This window comes from Psammomys obesus, unplaced genomic scaffold, assembly GCF_907164565.1.
Source record: "Psammomys obesus unplaced genomic scaffold, mPsaObe1.curated_primary_1811, whole genome shotgun sequence".
Classification (NCBI taxonomy): domain Eukaryota; kingdom Metazoa; phylum Chordata; class Mammalia; order Rodentia; family Muridae; genus Psammomys; species Psammomys obesus.
The window spans coordinates 12,621,341-12,628,566 of record NW_026588752.1 but is presented as its reverse complement, the minus strand read 5'-3'; the positions used below and the strand labels follow the sequence as shown (position 1 = coordinate 12,628,566).

At 46.8% G+C, this 7,226-nt stretch overlaps 1 protein-coding gene across 1 annotated transcript in view; it reads right to left on the bottom strand.

Moving 5' to 3' along the window:
* Positions 1–7,226, bottom strand: part of Slit3 (slit guidance ligand 3) — a 591,521-nt gene that overhangs the window by 97,418 nt on the left and 486,877 nt on the right. The window lies entirely within an intron of this gene.

The following is a 7,226-nucleotide window of genomic DNA, read 5'->3' as shown; positions in this document are numbered from 1 at the left end:
CACACACACACACACACACACACACACACACACACACACACACACACTTTCCTTGTCTTTACCATAACCTCATACCTTCATCTACTACCCTACAGCCACACTGGTCACCCATTTTTCCTCAGACATACCATGGTTGGTCCTCTGAACCCTTTCTCTACTTCTTTTCCAGCAAGGATGGTGTCTCTACTCAAATGGCGTCTTCTCAGGGAGGCCTTTCCTGACCCCTCTCACTCTCCTCAGGGAAGCCTGCCCTGACATTCTTATCTTTCTCAGGGAGGCCTGCCCTGACACTCTCATCCTCCTCGGGAAGGCCTGCCCTGACCTCCTTCACCCTAAGCAGGATCCTGTAATCCCAGTATTACCTCTCACAGCGCCCTGTACAATTCCCTCCTGCCACTCACCTCAGTCTATGACTTGAGGATATTTGTTAGTTTTCTTGTTTGCCATGTGTGCACTCTGCGGCAGCACAAATGCCATATCTTCAATCTCTCTCATTACCGATGCTTATCCTCCATTGGGGACACATACCCAGCTCCATAAGTACCTTTAGGGGTCTCTCTTCTTGATGGTAGCTCTGATTTGAGTTCAGCTTTTTTACCCACAAGGGTCCCTTTCTGTTATGATCATAGCTTTTCATACTGTCCCCTCCCTTATAGAACAATATAGGAAGTGGATGAAACATGGTCCAGCAGATGCTCTGAGCGACACAGAAAAGATTCAGAATGCAGAGCTGCCAAGTCAAGCAAATCCGGGTCCTGAGCATTTCCTTTATGGCCCTAGACTGTCTGGTTGTGCCCTCGAAACTGGGGTGAAGTCATCTCTCATTCCTTCTTGAATGAGAGGGAAAAGAGCTGAAGAATAAAAATGTTAAATCGCTAACTATCAATTCTCAAGGTAGTCTCAAAGCTCCCTTGGTGGTGAATGACCCAGGATTCAATACAGAGCCACTTGCTTCAAGAGCATCTCTATACCTGTCCATGGGGACTGGAGCTGGTGATGGTAGAGCTGGCCCTGGGTGCCAACCTCCCCTCCCCTGGGGATGCTGTGTAAGCTGCAAGCCCACCTCCCTCGAAGACCCCCTGTGCAGTCCAGGTGCAGGCAGGCAGCTGTGGCCATGCCAAGCAGAAGAAGTGCCTGTTTAATCTGGCTAATAACGGGCAAGGTCCCTACAGTCCAAACAGATGTCCTCCTGCCTCAGAGTGGAAAAAAGCTCACGTTGCTAGAATACTCTTTGTTTTCCAAAGTGCCTTCCCGACCTCTGTTATTCTCACTATAACCTGGGCAGATGGGCAGAGCCACCTCACACTTCCAGGCAAAGAGACCGAAGCAGAGAGTCTGAGGGCTTTGCAAGGTCAGGAGAGTTTTCAGGGAGCATGCTGTGAGGAATTATGATAACCAGGTCTCTGGAGGGCTCAGCTGCTTCTTTATGAATGCCTTATCCACCCCGCCAATCTGCCCATCCCCTCTGTTAGCAACCCTCCCCCCAGCAATTTCCTGGAATTCTTATATTAAACTGTGGTCAAGGTCATTCTGGGTGGGGGACATTTGAAGGAGGCTGCAATATGAATACAATAACAGTCAAGCAGCCTGGTTAGAAACGGATCTTTCACATACAAGCTTTTATTTTATTTTTTTTTAAATTCAATTAATTAGTTAATTAATATTTTTTCCTTCCAAGACAGGGTCTCACTTTGCGGCCCTGGCTGTCCTGGAACTCCCTATGTAGACCAGGCTGGTCTTGAACTCAGAGATCTGCCTGCCTCTGCCTTCCAAGTGCAAGATTACAGGCATATGCCACTATGCCTGGGTATTTTTATTTTTTTAAGTAATTGGTAAACAATTTGTTCTAGATACTGATATTCAAGGTCTCTGAGAGTACCATTTTGCCAGAAATGGTAAACGAGCCAATAAAGAGACCCAGACAGCTTAGCTGATGGTCTGAGGATGCCCCTCTTCCCTACCATTTTACTATAAGACTTCCCTCTGCATCAAAATTTAGAAATTTTATGCAACACACACATACTACACACATACTAGATTTTTGTTTTTTCCTGGAAAACAAATTTCATAACCTCTGGGAATGATCCCAGTGTTAGCAGCTGAGCAGTGGACAGATTCTCAGACAGGACCTAAAACTCTGCACTGCAGTCCTTGATCCTCTGTACTGTGTCTCTCCCCTCCTCAATCCCCTTTCAAAACTTCCTTGCTTGAGAAGGCTTTCTAGACTTGACATCTTGGTCCAGATTCATGAGCCCAACAGCAATACTTGGTTCTGGCAAGTATTTGCATTGGACAAAGGAGACGGCTCTGGAGACAGAGAAGTAGCAACTGTGACCTGCCTGCCGAGTATATTTAGGCTTCATGGATCTTGGCAATACCAGGTCCAGCTTGGCCTCCTTTGCTCATCTGGGCGCTTCTCTTTCTCCTATTGCTCCTGGATCTCTCTGCATGGGATGTTCATTTAAAGGGGTAAACTATCAAAACAACCCAGGCTGGCAGGATTACTAAGAAGCAGAGCTCAAGGTGCAGAGCTCATGAAGCAGGGGTCAAAAGAAGACAGAGAAGGGCACAGTCTCTTGGACACTCATTCTCTACCAGCTGCTCAGCTCCTCCAGGCACCATGAGGAGGTGTCGGGAGAGATAAAATTAAGCTGCTTACGGAGAATTAGACACTGAGGATGGCCTTCTGAGCGTCGGCATCAGCAAGATCTAGCAGCCTGTCTCTGCTCTTTCTCTTTGGGGGAAGAAGATTGGCAGCTACTCAACTTAGTCTGGCTTCCATAAAAGGCATAAAAGGAGTTCTGATCTATCTGGTCCATGGGCAAGAGATGAGGGCATTCGAAAACCACCAAAAGATGAAGTAAAAAGGACTGTAGGCTCAGTATCTTTTATCTAAAATGCTTGGGATCAGAGGTATCTGAAATTTCAGACCGTAGAATATTTGTGAATTATAATGTAGGGAGGGAACCCAAATCTACATTCATTTATGCTTCATATATACCTTCTATGCAATGCCTGTAGGACATCTTTTATAAAGCATCTTGCTGTTTTGGCTGTGATTTGTCATGTGACATTAAGCGTGAAATGTTCCACCTGTGCTGTCACGTGGACGATCAGATTGATTCAGATTTTGGAGTGTTTTGGCTTTTTGGATTGAGGATGCTCAAACTATATCTTCAATGGACTTTAGCAATTAGAGGATGGACACAGGCTTCCCTTGTTGGCTGGATAGGTTAATTCTCAAACTTTTCTTTGGAGTAAAGACCGCTACAATATTTGATCTGATTTGATTCATCCTCCTTTGAGGAGCAATGATGTAAATGTTTTTAGAAATGACAGCAGAAGGGCTGAGTCCTCTGTGGAGGCCACACCCATGTGTCAAATATTTCCCACACCAGAGCATCTCCATCACTTTTATTTTTCTGACGAGGAAACTGAGGGTTGGAACGATGACAAACTTGGTCAGGTTGCCCAGCACTAAATAAAAAACTCATCTTCCATCCACTACCTACAATTCCTATGCACGTCCTCTTTTCTGTGTTGCTTATCTCTGGTGCATGCCTGGTTTTGTTAGTCTTGAGGTTTATGTGGTATACTCCCGGTTGACAGAAATCTGGTTGGGTCTAGAAGACCCTGCTTGCCTTTTGAAAGTAGTGAGGGGTCTTAGCTTGGGATGTTCGCCACATGGTAACTGACTCAAGGTGGCAGGTTCTTCATCTTGTAGTTGTGCGGGGCATTTTGTTATATGATTAGGGACAGCTAAGTGATGATGTGCACGGCTCTTTGTTCTCCTCTCTCTGGAGCTTTACTACATTCTGATGCCAGGAGGCAACAGCGTCATCTACACTTGGGATATTCACATCCCTCACTCCTTTCACAGCTGAAAACACTGACCCCTCAACTGTGCACAGTGTCTCCAGGGAAGACCCAGCTCTTTTTTGGGGCTCCCAGGCCAGCCTACCAAAGGAATCTCAGGAGTCACGTGACTATCAGGAGGATGATGAGGCCATGCAACCTGACAGGCTAATCCATGTGAAGCACTTGTACTGACACCTTACAAATATCTACTCCTCCATAGTGTTCCACGGTAAATGCTACCTCTGCCTGCCAGATGATACTGTGAGACTTAAAATAGCTTTGAGTACTGTTCCTTGACCTATGAATGGCAGGTTAGTCTAACCATTCTGCTACTCTGATACCCACCCCCTCCCAGGGACAGTGGGAGTCACATAAGGCTATGAGGAGGTAGAGGCAGACTTCTCCATTGAAACTTCGTGATGATTTTACAATAATATTAAACAAGAAGAGCCATGTTCCCACTGGAGGAATGAGAGGAGAACAGCGCATCGGATAGTGGGTGCGTATATTTGCACACGTTAGCTGAGACATGCTACCACCCCCTCCCATTGGAGCACTTTGGACCTCCACATATGTTTTATGTCAAGAGGTATTAGCACGAAGCCCATCAGCTACCCAACGTAACAGTGCTGCTGGGAGATAATCCTTTCCAGAAGCAGCTGCCTACAGGAGAAGCAGGGCAGGGAGATACAAAGCCAGAACTTCATGGGAAAGAAAATACCCTGAGTCTGGTACGGAAAAGGTTCTTATGACTCATACCCTGCTAGGAGACTGGCCTGGCCTATCAGAAAAGGCTCAGGCATTCTCACTGCTAGTAGCAGCTTGCAGCCTCATTTGTTCAGGGTTCAGGTGGTATGGGGGAGGTGGGCCATGGGTCATCCATGAGCCCATTGAGATCTATAAGGAAGAGCATAGTCTCTCTCCAGAGGCCACTGAAGCCCCAACGATAGCCACCTCCCTTGCTCATATCCCATCTTCACGGGCCTTTCCTGCAGGGTTTGGAAAACACAAACATCTGGAATTGGGTTCAGTGATAAATTGCATTAAAATCACCTTGGCAATTCCATCCAGCCACATGTTGATTCGGTGGCCCAGAGCTAGCATTCCAGGTTGTGTTTATATTCTCCATACCTGCCCAAAGATCCGTGGAAAGAGGTGGTTACCTTACTCCTCCTCTTTACAGAGTGTTTGCCAAAGATGCCAAGATCAGATTCCAGATGCCAGAGCATGCAAGGTCTTCTCAGAAAACCAGTGTCAAGAAAGTGCAGCGTGCTTTCCAAGAGAAGGGGTGAAACTCTCCCAGGAAAGCTCCCTGGGGAGACAGGGATGAAACCAGCCAGAACACAGCATTGTGAACTTCCTTTTTTCTTGAACCTGGGAGTTCGTTTCTGTTTCACAAACATGTGCATGCAGCAGATACAGGGGAGGAGAAAGATGGTACCAAGAGCCTCTGCCATGACCTTTTCTTTGGTTCCTTCAGGGGAGAATACTTTTTTTTCTTTTTAAAGAAAGTGTTATAAAGGCTTTTTGCCATTAAAAGAATTCTATGTGTCTCTAGAGAGGTAGTAGCTATTACACATGGGCATAAAGTAAAAGTACAGATACCAATTAAGGGAGCTATTACAGACCCCTGACTAAGCTGGGGCATCTCCAGGCATCCTTCCCTCATTAATATGCCTGTCTTCTCTTTTATTTCATCAGAATTAACCCTCTGCCACCCTAAATTTCTTTATCCACTAACTGTAACAGGACTAATCTCTTTTCATGTCTCTCTCCTGTATGAAATACGGGGAATTAATTTTGACCTTCAGCAACTTGCTGACGCCAGATTGAGGAAGACATGACTGATTTCTCATGCCACACGACAGAGGTGCTCTGGCCATGACCAGGCTCTTGTGAATGGCTGCTCTGATCTGTGTTATGCCAAACACTCACACGAGGAACCCTCCAACTCCCAAGGTGGCAGAGGTGACTCTTTCCTTTTCTCCTGATAATAGCTACGCTGTTGTCGCAGGCCTTGAGTTGTCATGGTGATTCCAGACGGAACTGAAACAAAAGCATGCAGCATGCAGCATCGCCATCCGGTGGCCTGTCTGAGAAACAGAGGAGGGCCCTGGGAACTGGGTTTGGGTAGGATTTCAGAGAGAACCAGAGAGCTGAGACCCAGAGCCTAGAGACTGTTAGGCAATCAGGTGACCTTGCCTATTTTAGCTCTGCTTGGTCCCTGCTCCCACACAACTATTGGGGTGGTCACTTCCCTATCTGATTGCCACCTGGTGACTAATCAGGCCTTCAACAGGACAGAACCATTTACACAGAACATTCCAGAACTTAGGGCCTTCCTTAGGGAATGCCAAATTCACAAGAAAGGGAAGGATTCTTCCCTTAACAATGTACTGCTGAATCAAAGAGTTTCCGTTGCTAGAGAGGACTCTTTCCACCAAGCTTCATTTCTGTGTCCCTGGAAACAAGAGCTCTCAGATTCCTGGTTCTACAACTTACATATGAGTGATCAAGGACAAGTTAATTAACCCTCAGTTCCCCATCTGTAAAACCAGGCTGGATCGAAATACTTCTCTTGTAGCACTGTTGAGGAGATTAAACGCGACCATGCACGTGCCACTGCTAAACACTAGTCGCGGGCATATTGAGTGCTCAATCACTGTTAGATGTCCTGGATAGCAGCAGTAGTAGGAAATGCTTGTGACGCCGCTGGTGAGGGAATGTGATGATCTATGTGGCGTGAAGTTGTGTTCACTGCTCTGTAATTGGCATGTTGCTTGGCAAACTTCAAGAGCCTCACATGGTTCTGTCCGCCTTCCAAGAAAATTGAACAACAGGTGCCTGGGTTGTCTTAACTTATTCCAGGCTGCAGACAGTCTGGTTTGGTTTAAAAGCTCATGAAGTGGGTTGAAAAGCCTCCATCTCTGATGGCTCCCCTATCCCAGCAACTTTCCGGGGCATGCCATGAAATCAATGAGTGTTAAATTAATGCTCTCCTATCCCCAGGGAGAGCTGTGACAGCACAGCTTGCAGCTGCCCGTCAGAGAAGGAAACGACAGCCCTAGTGACACGCTGACTGCTTTTCCTGCCTTGGAGACGATGGGTCTCTGAATTACAAAGTGCAGGGTGTTAGGGCATGCCTATATGCTGGCTGCAGCACAGGATCAGGTGGCCATCACCTCGGATGTCCCAAGAGCTCAGAGGGATGGAGGGAAAGCAGTTAGGATTACATGCAGGTGACATTCTCTTTTCTAACCATGGCTTCCTGGGCACCTACCTGTGTCACCCAACTCCCTTCCTGGCAGCCCGGTTTAACAAGGAAGCTGATAGACCATCTCACATCCCCAACAACTCGGCTGCTTGGA